Source organism: Gopherus flavomarginatus, chromosome 6, assembly GCF_025201925.1.
Source record: "Gopherus flavomarginatus isolate rGopFla2 chromosome 6, rGopFla2.mat.asm, whole genome shotgun sequence".
In the NCBI taxonomy this organism is placed as follows: domain Eukaryota; kingdom Metazoa; phylum Chordata; order Testudines; family Testudinidae; genus Gopherus; species Gopherus flavomarginatus.
The window spans coordinates 39,340,959-39,360,290 of NC_066622.1; the positions used below are offsets into that span (position 1 = coordinate 39,340,959).

Sequence of the window (19,332 nt, forward strand, 5' to 3'; positions counted from 1 at the left end):
TTGTAGGGGTGTCGCAGTATTATCGCCCTTACTTCTAAGCTCTCAGCGAGCAGCTATGAAGCTTCCTGAAGCTGGAAGAGGTTCCCAGAGATGAGTCTGACCCGGCCCCAGGAACGGTCCTTGTAGGGGAACAGAAAGTCCCATTCCCACCCCAGCCCAGCTGGGAATAGCATCTGGAGCCTGGTGCATGGTAAGAATCCCCAGCCCTGCTCCACCCCTACATTAGCCAGATTTCACAGGGGGACTAGATTTCATGGGGGATATGAGATTTTAAGGTCTGTGATGCATTTTTCACAGCCATGAATTTGGTAGGGCCCTACTTATAAAGTACAATTCCCAGAAGCCCTTGTTGCTGAAAAAAGATAAGAGCTGGGCTACAGGTTTACCTTAAAGGGACACCCTGCACCGTTATACACATTGTTTTTCAGTTGCTCAAATCATTCTTCACTCTCTGACAATATCAAGAGTCAGTAAAGAACTCATGTTAGTTTGTCAGAGGTGGTCAGTTCCATTAATACCATTCCTTTTTGCCAAATTGTTATATACTGGCAATTGGTGAGCAACGGAGTGTCACAGTCTTTGTTCTTTGGAAGAGGACGGTGCTAAACACGATTAATGCCTGAACTGGAATTATACAACTATTACCAAGGAAGAAGTGCTCTGAAAGAGTGATTAGCTTCCACAGACATCAGGTGAGGAAATTCCGTCAAACTATTTCTCAAAGACGCTGAAAAGAACATTTTTTATATTTTATTCACCAACAGCTAAAAATATCCCAGGCCCTTAAAATAACTATTTACTGTCATGACAAACTCAAGTTTCAGGTTTTCAGTTTAAATGTTCATCTTAGCAATTCAGTGAGCACCTTTAAAAATGGATGTTTAGTACACCACAGTACTTTCCTTTGCTATGGTATTTGAGGTATTCTCTATAGTTATAATGGGAAAAGTAAGAAGTAACTTTAATTGCTACTGGCAGAAAATGTCCAATGTTTAATAATAGTTTCACCCACCATGAATTATTGTTTTAAGGTGATACAAAATACTAGATATAAACACACACAAAACAGAACTCAAAAGCAATACAGCACATTATGAAGAATCAAGACTAACCACACTAAATTTACAAGGAGTTACATGTGCTATAGCAGCGTCGGCAACCTTTCAGAAGTGGTGTGCCGAGTCTTCATTTATTCACTCTAATTTAAGGCTTTGCATGCCTGTAATACATTTTAATGTTTTTAGAAAGTCTCTTTCTATAAGTCTATAGTATATAACTAAACTATTGTCGTATATAAAGTAAACAAGGTTTTTTTAAATGTTTAAGAAGCTTCATTGAAAATTAAATTAAAATTCAGAGCCCCTCGGCTCAGTGGCCAGGACCTGGGCAGTGAGAGTGCCACTGAAAATCAGCTCGCGTGCCACCTTTGGCATACGTGCCATAGGTTGCCTACCCCTGTGCTATAGTTTTCATAGCACCTGGAACAGTGTTACATTTACTAAGACTAATTTTTTACACCTCATATAAACTGAGGCAGTGGCTGCCATTTGTGGCATAGCTGTTTTTCCCTTCTATACAAACTGATGAGATAATGTTACTTTTAAACAGCTGTAAATTTTTATGCAGTTTTATGATTTACAGTGAATTTTTATACAGACATGTTTTAAACTCTATCAATGTTTTGGCCTCATGACAGCAATTTACAATTTTACCATAATCCATGTAAAAACTTCAAGCAACCACCTGCTGCTAACTTGTATGTCATTAATACTGTACCATCAAGCACTCCACCTTTTTTTGGTAGTTCTGTTCTTAATTTTATTTCATATATTTGGAATTTTAACTAGCTACAGCTTCTGTTGTTATTCAAGAATAAACTGCAATACTTCTAGCTAAAGTATTTCTTCAGATTAAATAATTGCTAATGCTTGTATAAAAGGTTCATAATTTGTGCTAATTTTGTTCTCTAGCATATGGCACACTGATTCTTCCCAACAGTCTACCCAGAGTTTTAATTAGTCTGACTATTTCAACAACTGGAGAGGAATGAATTGAATAATAAAATTTCCAATCTATGGAGTTGCTTAGTAACCTCTTTTATGACATGGGTGTTGCATAACTGGTTGGAAAACCGTTCCCAGAGAATAGTTAGCAGTGGTTCGCAGTCATGGTGGAAGGGCATAACAAGTGGTGTCCCACAGGGATCAGTTTGGGGGAGGGATAGCTCAGTGGCTTGAGCATTGCCCTGCTAAACCTAGAATTGTGAGTTCAATCCTTGAGGGGGGCCATCTGGGGATTGGTCTTGCTTTGAGCAGGGGGTTGGACTAGATGATCTCTTGAGGTCCCTTCCAACCCTAATAATCTATGATTCAGTTTTGTTCAGTATCTTTATCAATGATTTAGATAATGGCATAGAGAGTACACTTATAAAGTTTGCAGACGATATCAAGCTGTGAAAGTGCTCTGGAGGATAGAATAATAATTCAGAATGATCTGGACAAACTGAAGAAATGGTCTGAAGTAAATAAGATGAAATTCAATGAGGACAAATGTACTCCACTTAGGAAAGAACAATCAGTTGCACACACAGAAAAATGGGAAATGACTGCCTTGGAAGGAGTACTGTGGAAAAGGATCTGGGGGTCATAGTGGAAAACAATATGAGTCAATAGTGTAACACTTGCAAAAAAAGCGAACATCATTTTGGGATGTATTAGCAGGAGTGTTGTAAGCAAGACATGAGAAGAAATGCCTCAGCTGGAGTACTGTGTCCAGTTCCAGGTGCCACATTTCAGGAAAAACGTGGAAAAACTGGAGAAAGTCCAGAGAAGAGCAACAAAAATGATAAGAGGTCTAGAAATCATGATCTATGAGGGAGATTGAAAAAATTGGGTTTATTTAGTCTGGAAAATAGAAGACAGAGGGGACATGATAACAATTTTCAAGTACATAAAAGGTTGCTACAAGGAAGAAAGAGCAGAATTGTTCTTCTTAATTTCTGAGGATAGGACAAGGTATAATGAGCTTAAATTGCAGAAAGGGAAGTTTAGGTTGGACATTAGGAAAAACTTCCTGTCAGGGTGCTTAAGCACTGGAATAAATTGCCTAGGAAGGTTGCAGAATCTCCATCACTGGAGATTTTTAAGAGCAAGTTAGACAAACACCTGTCAGGGATGGTCTAGATCAGGGGTCGGCAACCTGCAGCACACGTGTCAAAGGCAACTCGGGAGCTGATTTCTAGCGGCACTCTGCTGCAAACCGAGGTCCCGGCCACCAGGCCCGCTCAACCCAATGTCGGCCTTGATGGACAGAACCCTTGGCTGGCAGCGGGCTGAGTGAGGCTGGTGGCCGGGACCCCACCTGGCAGGGACCATAGGACGAAACCCCATACCAGCAGCAGGCTGAGCGGCCTGGGGTCCTGGCCGCCGGCCCCGCTCACCCCGCTGCCAGCCTGGATGGACAGAACCCCAGGCAGGCAGCAAGCTGAGTGGGGGCCAGTGGCAGGGACCCCGCTTGGCAGAGGCTGGTGGATGGACATCCCAGACCGGCAGTGGGCTGAGCGGCTCAGCCCACTGCTGGTCTGGGATGCCATCTGCCGTACTTGCTGCCCGTCTGTGGTTCCGTCTGCCAGCCCCTGTAAATGTAAAAAATGTATTACTGGCAAGTGAAACCTTAAATTACAGTAAATAAATGAAGACTTGGTACACCACTTCTCAAAAGGTTGTCAACCCCTGGTCTAGGTAATACTTAGCCCTGCCATGAGTGCCAGGGACTGGACTAGATGACCTCTCGAGGTTCCTTCCAGTCCCAGAATTCTATGAGAGGATCTCAGAATATTTATAAACAATTGAGTTCTTTGAACGGTTGGTTTGAAGTTTGTAACCCCCATTTTACAGATGGCATAAATACAGTAACATCTCACTTAGCGTTGTATTTATGTTCCCGAAAAATGCGACTTTAAGCCAAACGATGTTAAGCGAATCCAATTTCCCCCATAAGAATTAATGTAAATGAGGGGATTAGGTTCCAGCAAAATTTTTTTCACCAGATAAAAAACTATATTTTTTATACACACACCACACACACACACTATAAGTTTTAAACAAACAATTTAATACTGGTACACAGTGATGATGATTGTGAAGCTTGGTTGAGGTGGAGGAGTCAGAGGGTGGGATATTTCCCTTACTGCTAAATGATAAACTAGCAGTTGGCTGAGCCCTCAAGGGTTAACACTCTCACTCTACAAGGCAACAGGAATGGAGGGAGATATGTGCATTTCCCCTTTAAGTATACTGCCTTGTTAATTAGATCAGCTTCCTGAGACCGCAGCTGCTGCAAGCTCCCTCTGTCCTGACCCCTAGTGCGTCCCCCCTGCTCTATGGAAGATGGGGTAAGCACGGCGCAGGAGCAGTGGGGAGGGGGACACCCTGATATTAGCCAGCCTATTCCTCCTCCTACCGCCCACACAGCAAGCAGGAGTCTCAGGGAGCAGCTCCAAGGCAGAGGGCAGGAGCAGCACATGGCAGTGTGGGGAGGGACAGCTGCAATTGCTAGCCTGCTGGGCGGCTGCTGCACAGGGAACTTAGGAGAGCAGGGAGCTGATAGGGGAGCTGCCAGTCCACCCTGGTTCCAAGCCCCCACCAGCTAGCTGCAACGGGCTGCTCTTCGTGCAAGCAGTAGACAAAGCAGGCGGTTGCCAAACGACATTAGAAGGGAGCATTACACAATTTTAAATGAGCTTGTTCCCTAATTGATCAGCAACGTAACAACTAAGCAACGTTAACTGTGAAAAAGAAGTTACTCAACCTTGTGTAGTAACTGGAGTTCTTTGAGATGTGTCTCCCTATGGGTGCTCCCCTTCAGGTGTGCATGAGCTCCAAGCACCTGTGATCAGAGATTTTCATTACCGGTGCCTTTTCAGCCCACACATGCACTCCAGATATCCTCATACAATGATACATAACATTGCACAGGTGAACTGTGCTCAGTTCCTTCTCTAGCACAAAGTCCTATGAGATGGAACTCTGAAGCAATGGGTAGGGAGCACCCTAAGAGGGACACATCTTGAAGAACTTCAGTTAGCGCACAAGGCAAGTAACCTCTCCTTCAAGTAGTGTCTCTATGGGTACTTCACTTCAGCAGACTCCTGAATAATATCCCCAGGAGGAGGGAGCTTTAGAGTTGGCTCTAAAATTGAAGATGGAAATGTATTGCCAACCACAGCATCTGATCTAGAAGCATGAACCAAGACATAATGTTTGACAAAAGTATGTACTGAAGTCCAATTTGCAAATCTGCAAATTTCAACAAATGCAACATTTTTCAACAATGCCACAGAAATAGATTGGGACCTTGTAGAATGGGCTGTTACTAAAGGATGAGGTTGAATGTTGGCAGCCTCATAACAAGAGATAATTGTGATGCTGCACCTCATATTCGTCATAAAAATATTGTTATGATATAAATATGGCATAACTAAGATATGTTTTACACAAGATGGGTCATGTAAGGTATCACTGGAAAGGTTTTGATTTGCTGAATGTGATTATCCAATTTGTATGAATGTATAATTTCTGTATCTGAAGATAGCCAATATTCCTATGTAACAATTACAACTGTGTGTGTACTTTCAGGGGAACAACCACCCAGATCGTAAGTAAACATCCTGAATGAGCCACTGTCATAGGTTCCACCCCCACTCTGAACTTTGGGGTACAGATGTGGGGACCTGCATGAGAAACCCTAAGCTTAATTACCGGCTTAGATCAGTATGCTGCCACCACCCAAATATTTGAGTCATTTGGGAAATTCTGTCTTCCTCCCCAAAACCTTTCCCTGCCTGCGCAGCCTTGAGAGACTCCTCCACCAATTCCCTGGTGAACACCGATCCAAACCCCTTGGATCTTAAAACAAGGAAGAGTTACTCATTCCTTTCCAATCCCTGGTGAGTCCAGATCTAATCCCTTTGGATCTAAAAACAAGGAAAAATCAATCAGGTTCTTTAAAAAAGGCTTTTAATTAAAGAAAAGAAAGGTAAAAGGAAAAAAAAAAAAACCTCTGGGAGAGATTAGCATACCAGCTACTCTCACAGACAACAGATTCAAAACACAGAGGATGTTCCCCTGGGCAAAAACTTAGTACATAAAAGAATCCTCAATTTGATTATTCCTCTAATTGCACAAAGACAAAGTCACAAAAGAAAATAAACATAAACCTATTTATTCCTTTCTAATACTCACTACTCTGATAAGAGGCTGGTTCCTTGATCTTTTCCACTCCGGCTGAAACTGAAACTGACCAAGACAAAGGAAATTTCCCTCCTTCCTTTTGAAACTTCTTGTCTCCCCATTGGTTCCTCTGGTCAGGTGTCAGCTAGGCTAGGTGAACTTCTTAACCCTTTACAGGTAAAAGAGACATTAACCCTTAACTATCTGTTTATGACAGCTATTTAAGAAGGACAATAGTACTCTGAAGATACTAATCTCCCACCTTCCTGAGGAGCTTCCTGGGATGTTGCTTTGACACTGCGGGGTCATCTGATGATGTCACTTGGTACAGCATACCACCTTGGACACTGGTAGTATTTTTCCACTTGAAACACAGGGTTCCAGGCTTATATAAATTCTATTTAAGGCTGGGGAGTAAATCAATCATGGCTCTCCTCCATTTCCTGCCCAGGAAGGAAGACTGCTAAAAACACCTGAAGGGAAAGGCAGGATTGAGTCCAGGTTAAGGCAGGGGTCCAGTCTGTAAAAAGAAATAACTGGAACTCTAAGCTATATAAACTCTGAAACTTGCCTAAAACAACATTTAGGGTGAGAAATTACATTTTGTAGCCTGCTTCTTGAGTGTATTAACCTTAGTTTGCATGTTTTGTTTTATTTGCTCAGTAATCTGCTTTGTACTGTTTGCTATCCCTTATAATCACTTAAAATATACCTTCTGTAATTAATAAACTTGTTTCTTATTTATAACATAACCCAGTTTGTGCAATTCATATCGGGGGGGTGGGGGACAAAAAGCTGTGCATCTCCCTCTCCACATTGAGGGACAGGACAATTTTTATGAGCTTGCGCTGTGCAGATTCTTCTATATAGCGCAAGACAATATTATTCTGGGTTTACTTCCCAAAGGGAAGTGCACGTGAATGCTGAGTAAATCCCTGAGCTGATTCTTCCCACACAGTGATGATTTCAGTCTGTTTCTGCAGCTGTGTGTGACCTTACCTCTGTGTGTGTTAGAGAAGACTTGAGGGCCTGGCACAGCATAGAAAGGGTGAGGAAGCCCAGGCTGGTGGAATGGGCAGGCTTAGTGAGACCTCAGCACATCAAGTGGGATCCTGGACGAGGGGCCCAACCCATCACAATAATACACCCAGAGATCCTGAGTCTGTGAGTGGAGACTGTTTATTTTGTTTGAGGACGGATCCAAAAGGATTAACAGTCTAGGAAACTTTCTGAATGGTTTGGTTCTGTCCAGGTAGAAGGCTAACGTCCTTGGGATATCCAAGGTGTGAAGAGCAGCCTCCTTCCTGTTCAGGTGTAGCTTTGTGGAAAAAAAATGGAATACCACCTTGTAAACAGGGAATTCAGAAGATACTTTAAGTAGAAATTTAGGGTATGGTCATATTAAAACATTTCCCCTGAGAAATAATGTAAAGGTAGAATCTGTCATTACAACCCCTATATCCCTTTCTCTGACTCTTCAGGCAGAGATGACTGTCACCCAGAGAGTTGTCTTTAGAGACAGGTGAAGTAGCAAACAGGTAGCCAGTGGTTCAAAAGGATGTGTCATAAGGTAATTAAGGACCAGGGGTTGAAATCCCATACAGGGGTAGGCTGTCTAATCAATCCCTTGATGAATCTTGCCATCACAGGGTGGACAAGCACTGAGAAACATTTTACAGATGAATGTAAGGCTGTGATAGCTGCCAAGTGAAGCCTGAAGAAACTCATGGAAAGAATTTTTTAATTTCAGCAGGTAATTGAGAACAGTGGAGAGGGAAGACTGAACAGGCAAAACCTGTTGCTGGACACATCAGCAGCGAAATCTCTTCCATTTTTGAAAGTAAATGTTTTGCATAGATACCTTTCTGCTGGTTAATGATACTTCTTGTATTTCTGCCAAACAAAAAGTTTATAGCCCCAAGAACAATTAAAGAACCAAACTGAGAGTGGATGAATTCTCAGGAAAGAAAAGTCCAATCAGAGTCCTGAGACAGCAACAGGGAATGGACAGAAGTTTCAATGCTAGACAGAAAGCTACGCAGATCAGGTAAGGGAACAAGACTTGTCTTGTCCAGTTCTGTACAACTAAAATGACTCCAGCTTTAGGTTAGTCTACACTGAAAACTTACATCAGCATAGCTACGTCTCTCAGAGATGTGAAAAATCTGCATCCCTGAGAGACGCAGCTATGCCGACCTAACCCGTGATGTAGACAGTGTTAGCTTGACAGAAGACTTCTGCCATCAATCTAGCTACCACCTCTTGGGGAGGTGGATTAACTACGGCAATGGGAGAAAGCCTTCTGTTGCTGTAGTGAGCATCTACACAGTAGCATTTTAAGTGCAGGCATGCTTTTTATCTTGTTTGATCATGTTCAACAATCTCAAAATCAACAGTATCGGAGGGTATCAGAGAACAGAGAACTATCTTTATCCAAGGAATGAGGAAGGAATCTCTTAGGGAACAAGGACCTCCTTTTGAACAGTCCTCCTTTCAAACAGAATTTCTTGCACATCCTGTTGGCAGTGATGATGAAGAAGTCCACTTCGGGAAACCCTCACATCAGAAAAATAGTTTTGAGAATCCTTTTATAATGTTGACAGCAGTGTCTGCTGAGATTGATGACTGGGACATTTTGTATGCCTGGAAGATAAGAGGCTGAGATGGGGATGTGACTGGCTGTACACCAGTTCAATAGCTTCATTGCTTAGTCACAAAGAGAGGGAGATCTCATCCTACCCTGACGATTGATGTAGAACATATAGGCTACACTGTCTGTCATGACTCTGACAGATTCGCCCCTTATTAACAGAAAGAAGTGGATGTAGGCATTCCTGATTTCTCTCAGCTGCAGGAGACTGATATGCAGGAGGTACTTTCAGGCAGACCACCTGCCCTGAATGGTTCAAGTCCCTAGGTGTGGTCCCTATCCCACAAGGGATGCATCTAATGTTACAGTGATGATATGAGGAGGCTGGGTGGAAAGGACTCTAGAACAGAGTTTGGAGGGATCCTTCCACCAATTTGAGTGAGTCAAGTGATCGGTGAGGGACAGATGCTACCTTGTAAGTCTTCAAATAACTCCTGGTACTGGAGCAGCTTTGAGCTGGGTCCTGATGTCTCCAAATCAGCTGGTCTCTGAAATGACTAGTTTCTCTTCAAATGAGGCTCTCTGTTAGGAGATCCAGGACCCCTACTCTTTAAAGCTTTGTTGGTACCTTCCGCACTCTTCTCCCATGAGGATCTCAGTGATCAGGATGTGGAGGTTGACAGGGCTCTAAGTTTACTTCAAGGCTGATGTACAGTTTTCTAGTCCTGGATCAGAGGCTGATTGCAGGGCTTGTGCCATCAGGGGAAGGCTAACCTTAATTTCCATTTTTCCTACATCTGCTTTTGAAAGTGGTGCAGATCTCACACTTCAAAGGTATGTAGGGTCTCCCAAACAGCAAAGACACTAAAAATGTCTGTCGCTAACCAGGATGGATTCCCAGCAGGAGAGACAGTACTTGAATCCCAGGGATCCCACCTACCCCAGTGATGACAACTCCTAAGGAGAGCCCGTTAGACTTGGGGGGGGGGAAGAGAAGGGGTATTAAATGGAACCCCACCCCTAAAAACTATCAGAGCTATAAAGCTAAGTAAACTTGAACTAAACTATTCTAAACTAAGAACTTTAATGCTACGTTACAGACTAAGCTTGATGTGGACATGCTAGGTGCTGTGTTTCAGACCACAGGATGGTTGAGAAAGAACTGAGGCCAGTTCACCGACACAGCTCTATATACCCCCAGTAAGGGCATGAGGATGACTGGAGCACAAGTAGGCCAAAAGATCATTGCCTCTGAAAATCTCTGATCACAGGCACACAGGGCCTATGCAAACCTGTAGCTGAGCACCCGTAGAGATACTACTCAAAGAACCTAGAAAGTGATGAGCTTTATTTTTCTATCTGTGTATGGTATTTCTGGAGCTACCATCACTGTTGTGGTCAACAACTTTAGCTGCAAGACTAACTTTGCTCCCTAAATATTAGTGCCATTTGGCTGATGAATATTTGTCCCTTCTGTCCCACCCCAGGCTCTGGCCTTCTCATCTTTATAGGATCCTTATTCCCTCTTGCCCTGCCATTCTGCCTTATCTTGGTGCTCTTTCGTGGTGGATTTCTGTGGTGTGCTCCATCGCCAGTAAACCCTTCCACCTTTATTTCTACAGAACCATTTGACCCCCTTCACCCTCTCAATCTCCAGCAGACAGCAATGATTACCACCTGAATATGCTACCAAACATTTACCTCGCTAGTCACACAGCCCTATTAACAACAAATATTTCAGTTTACAGACATTTCATACATATCATGAAAAATGTTATAAAAAAATATCAAAAAAAAAGTGCTTAACATTCTGTGTTGATATCACTGCAGCTCTAGGAAGGGTATTTAAGCATTACGTTGGTTGAGTGCTACTGTAAAGTAAACAGGGAACACACAAGCATCACATTTTGCTAGTATCTAGAAAACTCATGGCTATATCTGACTGTCAGAACAGTATTCTAACAGTGGAATGGGAGCAGAGAATGGTTTTATCAGAACAAATAACATTCTTCACAGTATTTTTGTTCAAAGACTTAAAACCAATAACGACTGTATTTTATATCAGTGGAAAAATTTTAGTTTCTTGGAAAAATGTAAGCAACAGAAATACTATAGATATAACAATGTGAGGATATGTAAAAGGTAAATATATATCTTTTTTGTTCTAGTGATTTTATAGTAAACCACAACAGCAAGAATGCACTGCTACTGCAAGGAAATAATTAAATGTCAATATTTCACAAAACATTTTTGAAGGGAAATGTACGAATTACCACCCTGACATTTTTGGAAATCTTGGACACACCTTACTTTTACAGAGCACCAAGCTTCTGGACTTCTTCATTAATCCAATGACAGCAGTAACAACAATCTAATCAGGTTTTGAAACACTTCAGCGCACTGTGACTGTATAAACAAACAACATCTAGGCATGTACACTACAAAACTATTAAAAACATAACTTGGAGAGCTTCCTATTGTTTCTAAACTTTAATCTGGAAGCAAGTCAAACAGCATTTTATTGCAAGATTTCTGAACGCAGTGAACCTATGTAAAATTTTAGCATCTTTGAAAAATGAAAACTCAAGCAAAAAGAGTGTGTGTGTGTGTATGCAGTCGTATGTGCATGAAAACAGAAGAAATATCTGTGAAAATATATGAAGAGGATTGGGCAACATGAGGGCTTTAGAAAATATTTATTTCCAGCTGTATAATAGTAGTAGTGCCATTCACAAAGTAATAAATAATGTTCAGCTGACACTTTATTTTCCTTTCAAAGCTTAATCTGGCTGTAAAATTAGAGGTGTACAATACAATTAAACAAAAAAAGACAAAGATTCAGAGGATTTAAATATTGAAAAATTGTCAGGCAAAGACTGTCGGTGTCTCTCTGGCTCAATAAATAGTTAATTACAGTGGAAGAGTTCCAGAAGGGGGTTAGGGGAAAGGGAGAGAGAGAAAGACACTCACACAATCTGACTCTATAGTCTGGCAGTTAGGGCACTCCAAATCAAGCAAAGAAGAGACTTGAAGCAGGTTCTCCCACATATCACGATTGCACTCCTAACTGAACTACTGGCTAGTCTGGGGTGGGTGCCCTTCTTTCTCTCCTTTTTTCACAAAAAATTTCAAAAGAACTTATTTTTCTTTTGATGCTGAATGAAAACAAATTCCAAAACTTCTGACATTTTTTTAAAAATGGAATTCCTGTTTTTCCAGCCAGCCCTAATACAACCCTAGATATTGTAGAGCATAATTTAGCAAACATCTTAAACTCATGCTTAACTTTAAGCTAGGTTGACCAGATGTCCCAATTTTATAGGCACAGTCCCGATTTTGAGGTCTTTTTCTTATATAGTCTCCTATACCCCCTACCCGATTTTTCACATTTGCTATCTGGTCACTCTACTTTAAGCATTTGAGTTATCCCATTCCAATCTAGCAATGCACTTAGATATGTGCTTTACTCCCAATGACTACATTGCACTTAAGAACATGATTAAAGTTAAGCATGTGCTTAAGTGTTTTGCTTAAACAGTGGCAGTTGCTTTTGAGAGAGATATGGCCACTATATGTGAGTGAGCCCTTTGGGGAGGGTTGGAGGGTGGGAACTATCAAGAAAATCTCAAAAGTCCTCTACAAATGGTAATAACTCTTCTATTCCAGTGGGATAATTCCACCCATTAACATTACTAAAGAGTCAGTCTTTACTTTGTGCACGCTAGCACATCAATACAGGTTACTCTTCACTATCTAATGGTCATATTTCTATCAAGAAAACTGTTATTTTAGAATATATTAAATCCAATAAGTTTTCTAAACCAACTGAACATTACACACTTTGCAGTTGTGCCTGAACCGGATGGCAAGTACAGTAGCAGATTTTAGAGATGCACTTTAATATGCAACCATTGATTGTAGGGCCAGGCCAAGGCAAAGCCTGGAAGTGGTTCATTTTGCCTCTGACCCCATGCCTCCAATTTTGACATGAGTAAACACTGCTCAGACTCTTCCTCTTTGGTTGTAAAGCCTATGCATGCTGAGCGAGGCTCACAAACCAGACCAGTCCAGGTTAGGAATGGACAGAAAAAGTGCTTCGGGAAATGGAGATGGAATTCATAAATAAGCTGAGGCTGCTCCCAAAGAGAACTGTCTCCTGTGGATATAAGATCTCAGTGCTGGTGTGGGAGGTTCCCACAGCTTCTATTGGCCTCTAAAGCCATGTGTATCATCAGGGCCATTGATGAAGCTGTACATAAATATCTAACTGTTGTAAAAAAAAAAAAATGTTCCACAGGACCCATATTAAACCAGATGTGAGATGCAGAAGTCAGAAACTTGGTGTCATTTCAAAAGACCCAGCAAAAACATGTGTTAATTGTATTATTTACTTTGCCAAGCAGTAAATTGCCATTCCAATGAAGTCATATCAGATGGCTATAATGCTTTTCCTATGTATTTTATGTTATTAGAGAGGGAAATGTTTTATTGTCTAAAATATTAAAGCTAGTATTTTGGATGACAAATTCTGTTCCTAAGTGGAATAAAATTTAGTGCATTTCAGATTCCCGCTCTTATTGTACACTGAGTTAACGTTGTATTTTGTATCTGTCGTTTTAAAAAGATGAATTATAACATTTATAAAGTGGTATTGTTAATATTCAAATATTACAGGCCTGATGGATAATATTAATAAACATTGCAAACTATCCATCCAATAAATTCAGAAATCTTGCATGTTTTACTGCACTTACACTTACACTAGTAAGAATAAAAGCAGATCTACACATAGCTATCATACAATGTGTAGGAAAGGTAATGAATTCATAACACTAAATGTCATCTGAAATGCTTCACGTAATGTAGTGATACTCAGATTGAGGCTTCCAAGCCGCTAGTGCCTCTTTAATGAGTCTCCTGCAGCTCTTTGCATCACATGAAATTAGAACACCGTGTGATTTAATTATTACCCAATCTAAGTTATTAACCAATCAGGATGATTTTACTATGTTATTAAACAACTGTAACTGATAAAATAATAATATGTGGTCAGTCGTTTTGCTTTGAGAACTATATAGGAGCCAAATTAGTGATCAATAGTTCCCAAAAGAGCCACAGTAGTGTGAATTTATTGTTTCATTTCCTATAGTACTATACATTCAAATTTAAACAATATGATGGGTAATATTTAGTGTGTGTATATATATCTATATCTATATATATCTATATCTATATCTATATATCTATAAACATACTAAATATATATATATTTATATTTATATATATACACACACTCTAAATATTACCCATCATATTGTTTAAATTTGAATGTATAGTACTATAGGAAATGAAACAATAAATTCACACTACTGTGGCTCTTTTGGGAACTACTGATCACTAATTTGGCTCCTGAACCACTGAGGTCTGACTATAATTGATGTAATGGATATATATTTCTTAAATGGAACATACATTGACCAAAGAAAATCAACTGCCTGCCTGTTTCTTCTGTATGTTAAGACTCAAAATTTCTCTGGGTACATAAAAATGTGTTAAATCTTTAAGAAGCAACTTGTTTAAGCTACATTTAGGTATTGAATCAGGAAAGCACTTGGGCATGTGCTTTTAAGTCCATTCCTAAGCAGTGAAAGCACTTAAGAAGGTGTTTAAGGGACACAAGCATGGGCTTTAAATTCTGTAGTGGGGGGCCCAAAACTGGATGCGATACTCCAGATGTGGCCTCACCAGTGCCAAATAGAGAGGAATAATCACTTACCTCGATCTGCTGGCAATGCTCCTAGTAATGCAGTCCAATGTGCCATTAGCCTTCTTGTCAACAAGGGTACACTGTTGACTCATATCCAGCTTCTCATCCATTGTAATCCCCAAGTCCTTTTTAGCTGAACAGCTGCTTAGCCTGTCAGTCCCCAGCCTGTAGCGGTGCATGGGAGTCTTTCGTCCTAAGTGCAGGTCTCTCACTTGTCCTTGTTGAACCTCATCAGATTTCTTTTGGCCCAATCCTCTGGACCATATCCCTACCCTCCAGTATATCTACCCCGCCCCCCCCCCCGGCTTAGTGTCAATCATGAACTTGCTGAGGGTGCAATCCATCCCATCATCCAGATCGTTAATAAAGATGTTGAACAAAACTGGCCCCAAGACCAACTCCTGGGGCCCTCGGCTGCCAATTAGAAATTGAGCCGTTGACCAGTACCCATTGAGCCTGACAATCTAGCCAGCTTTCTATCCACCTTGTAGTCCATTCATCCAATCCATACTTTTTTAACTTGCTGGCAAGAATACTGTGGAAGACCGTATCAAAAGCTTTGCTAAAGTCAAGATATATCATGTCCACTGCTTTCCCCATATCCACAGAGCCAGTTATCTCATCATAGAAGGCAATCAGCTTGGTTAGGCATGACTTGCCCTTGGTGAATCCATGTTGACTGTTCCTGATCACCTTCCTCCTCCTCCTCCATCAGTTCCCTAAGGGAGTCAAAGTCTGCTTTTCTGAAGTCTAGGGTCCGTATTTTGCTACTCTCCTTTCTTCCTTTTGTGAGGATCTAGAACTCAACCATCTCCTGGTCACTGCTGCCCAGGTTGCGACCTACTCCTACTTCCCCTACCAATTCTTCCCTGTTTGTAAGCAGCAGGTCAAGAGCAGAATGGCCCTTGGTTGCTTCCTCCAGTAGTTGCACCAGGAAGTTGTCCCTAACACTTTCCAAAAAATTCCTGTATTGTCTGTGCACTGTTGTATTGCTCTCCCAGCAGATGTCAGGGTGACCAAAGTCCCCCATTAGAACCAGGGACTGTGTTCTGGAAACTTCAGTTAATTGTTCAAAGAAAGCCTCATTTACCTCATCCTCCTGGTCCAGTGGTCTATAGCACATGTCCACCACGACATCACCCTTGCTGCTCTCAATTCTAAACTTAACCCAAAGACTCTCAACAGGCTTTTCTCCAGTTTCATACTGGTGCTCTAAGCAATCATACCATTCTCTTACATACAGTGCAACTCCTCCACCTTTCCTCCCCTGCCTGTCCTTCCTGAACTTTTTATACCCATCCATGACAGTACTCCAGTCATGCAAGCTACCCCACCAAATCTCTGTTATTCCAATCACATTATAGTTCTTTGACTGTGCCAGGACTTCCAATTCTTCCTGCTTGCTTCCCAGGCTTCTTACATTTGTGTACATGCACCTAAGATAACTAGCCAATTGCCCTGCTTCCTCAGTATGAATCAGGAGGCCCCCACACTGCACCTCCTCATTGTGTTTCCTCCCAGTATCCCACTTATCTCAGGGCTTAGGTCACCGTCCCCTGGCGAACCTAGTTTACAGCCCTCCTTGCTAGGTTAGCAAGTCTGCCTGCAAAGATACTCTTCCCTCCCTTCGTTAGGTGGATCCCATCTCTTTCTAGCAATCCTTCATCCCAGAATAACATCCCATGGTCGAGCAATCCAAAGCCCTCTCTCCGACACCAGCTGCGTAACCATGCATTTACCTTCACAATTGAACGATCCCTACCTGGGCCTTTTCCTTCTGCAGGGAGGATGGATGAGAACATAACTTGCACCTCAAACTCTTTTATCCTTCTTCCCAGAGCCACATAGTCTGCAGTGACCTGCTCAATGTCATTCTTGGCAGTATCATTGGTGCCCATGTGGAGAAGTAAGAAGGGGTAGCGGTTCGAGGCCTTGATCAGTCTCAGCAGACACTCCATCACATCCTGAATTCTAGCTCTAGGCAAGCAGCACACTTCTCGAGTCTCTTGGTCTGGTCGCCAGATGGATGACTCTGTACCCCTTAGGAGGGAGTCCCCGACCACCACCACCCGTCTCCTCCTCTTGGAAGTGGTGGTCATGGAATGCCCATCCTTAGGACAGTGCATCTCATGCCTTCTAGTCGATGGGGTCTCCTTCTGATCCCTTCCCTCTGATGGCTCTTCAAAATCATTCTCCGCAGTAGCACCTGTGCAGAAAGCCTGGAAACGGTTTCTTTCTTCTATCTGAATAGGGGGTACATGACTTTTCCTCATTCTTCTTCTGGAGGTCACATGCTGCCAATTTTCTTCCCCATTCTGCGCTGCCCTCTCTGATTCTTCTCCAGAACCAAATGCTGACTTCTGCCCAGAAAGTCTTCATTTTCCCTGATGCAATGCAAGGTTGATATTTGTGTGTCTAGTCCTTTAACCTTCTCTTCCAATATGGAGACCAGTTTGAATTTGGTACAGACAAAGTCACTTCTATCCTCTGGGAGAAAGACAAACATGGCACATCCTATGCAGGTCACAACAGCAGATCAGCTGATGAGATTTTGGGAAAAAAGTGGTTGTTTATCCATAGTTTGAAAATTATTACAATATTTTTGGTCCACTCATAAAACTCAAAAACAATTTCCTATTAAAATTTCAAACTTGTTTATATATTAATCCCCAGTTGCAACTGTGGCAATGGACTAACTTTACCAAAGGAAGGAAGAAAAATCTTTTTTAGTTATTAAAAGCTGATTTTTATGGTCTCCAGTACCATACAGTATCTAACAACACTTCCATGAGAAGTCTAACGAGTACTGGAAGATAAGCAGCCGTGTAACTGAAACAATCATATATGTATAGTTACGAGCGAGGACCTATTTATCCTAATTACGTTCTGTAACTCACAGGAAAAAGCCCTAACACACATCTTACAAAATACAAAAATTTTCTTTAGTCTTGCCTTGCATACAGTCATAGCAAATATAAGACTACCTGGAGTCAATCTAAATATAATATTTACATTTAATAATCATGTAAACACATATGAAGATTAGGATAGCACATTCTCCCCAAAAGGTAGCTCAGCAATAACCATCCCCCTCAGTAAGTCATCAGGCAATGCTCCCCAGAACACCAGTATAAGTTGTATTGGCCTTATTGTCTAAGTAAACTGACCTCAGATAAACAATTTCTACAGGCAGTTCATTAAAGGTAAAAAACATTAACAGAAATAATAGCACACAAACTCAGTTGTGCACATTCTGTAAAGCAATTTTTACAAAACCTCATACTCTGAGAAGAGATCCATTCTTCTTATTAAAGTATCAGCAATGGCAAAAATGCAACAAAGAGCATTATAATACAGGAGGCATTACATATCAAAGAAAGGTGTTAGTAGTTATTATGCCAGGTAAACAGGCTCTATGTTCATCTAATTTTCAACCTGTTGGACCCTGTTTTTCATGAACACTCTGATTTCATTGGGGTAACAGAAACACAGTTTTGACCACCACAAGCCACAGAGGTTCTCATAAAATACAGGAAAGCTTATTTATTCCAAGGTTTAGCAATTCTAATTTAACCAAAGAATTTCTGTTGTCTCTCGAAAGGAGCAGGGAAGTAATCAGAAAAAGTTTATTTGCATGTACAGTACTGTGGTACTTGGGCTGATTATGATGTGAAAGTTTGCATATGTTGTTTATAGGTTAGACTAATTTTCCTGCCAGCAACCTCAATGTACCTACCATATAGAATGGATCTTATGGAACTGTAGGTTTAATAAATTTAACTTTACATACTATAATTCCACTGATGTCAAAGTTAAGTACATGTATAAGTCTTCGCAGAATCTGGGCCCTAATCAGTAAGCAATGGGAATTCCTGCAGTGCAATGGATTGTTCACTGAGATCACACTGGTCCCCCAAGAACAAATGATATCTGTACTGAAGTATGGGCAAAACCATAATGCTAAGATTCTTCCATTCTGAACAGCAAGGTTTCCACAGAAAATATGAGGACAATATAAACAAACTGGAAAACAGGTTTCAGTCAGGATTCTTCGGGTATGTCTACACTATGAAATTAGGTTGATTTTATAGAAGCGGATTTTTAGAAATCGATTTTATACAGTCGATTGCGTATGTCCACACTAAGTGTATTAAATCAGCAGAGTGTGTCCTCACTACAGTGGCTAGCATCGACTTACGGAGCGGTCCACTGTGGGTAGCTATCCCACAGTTCCTGCAGTCTCCGTCGCTCATTGGAATTCTGGGTTAAGCTCCCAATGCCTAATGGGCAAAAACATTGTCATGAGTGGTTTTGGGTACATGTCATACACAGGCACCCTGGACAGTATAGGCTGAGCAAGTGCAGAATGGTGGTAGAATGTGCATTTGGATGTTTAAAAGCACACTGGTGCAGTTTAATGACTCGGTCAGAGCTTAGCGAAACCAATATTCCCATTGTTATTACCGCTTGCTGTGTGCTCCACAATATCTTTGAGAGTAAGGGGGAGATGTTTATGGCAGGGTGGGAGGTTGAGGAAAATCGCCTGGCCACGGATTACACGCAGCCCGACAACAGGGCGGTTAGAAGAGCACAGCAGAGCATGCTGTGCATCAGAGAAGCACTGAAAATCAGTTTCATGACTGGCTGGGCTACAGTGTGACAGTTCTCTTTGTTTCTCCTTCGTTGACTCTACTTCCCTGTAAGCCAACCGACCTCCCCCCTTCGATCACCACTTTCAGAGGCAA

General features: G+C 41.5%; 1 protein-coding gene across 5 annotated transcripts in view; it reads right to left on the bottom strand.

Moving 5' to 3' along the window:
* ATG7 (autophagy related 7) overlaps positions 1-19,332 on the bottom strand; it is a 252,195-nt gene that overhangs the window by 141,169 nt on the left and 91,694 nt on the right. The window lies entirely within an intron of this gene.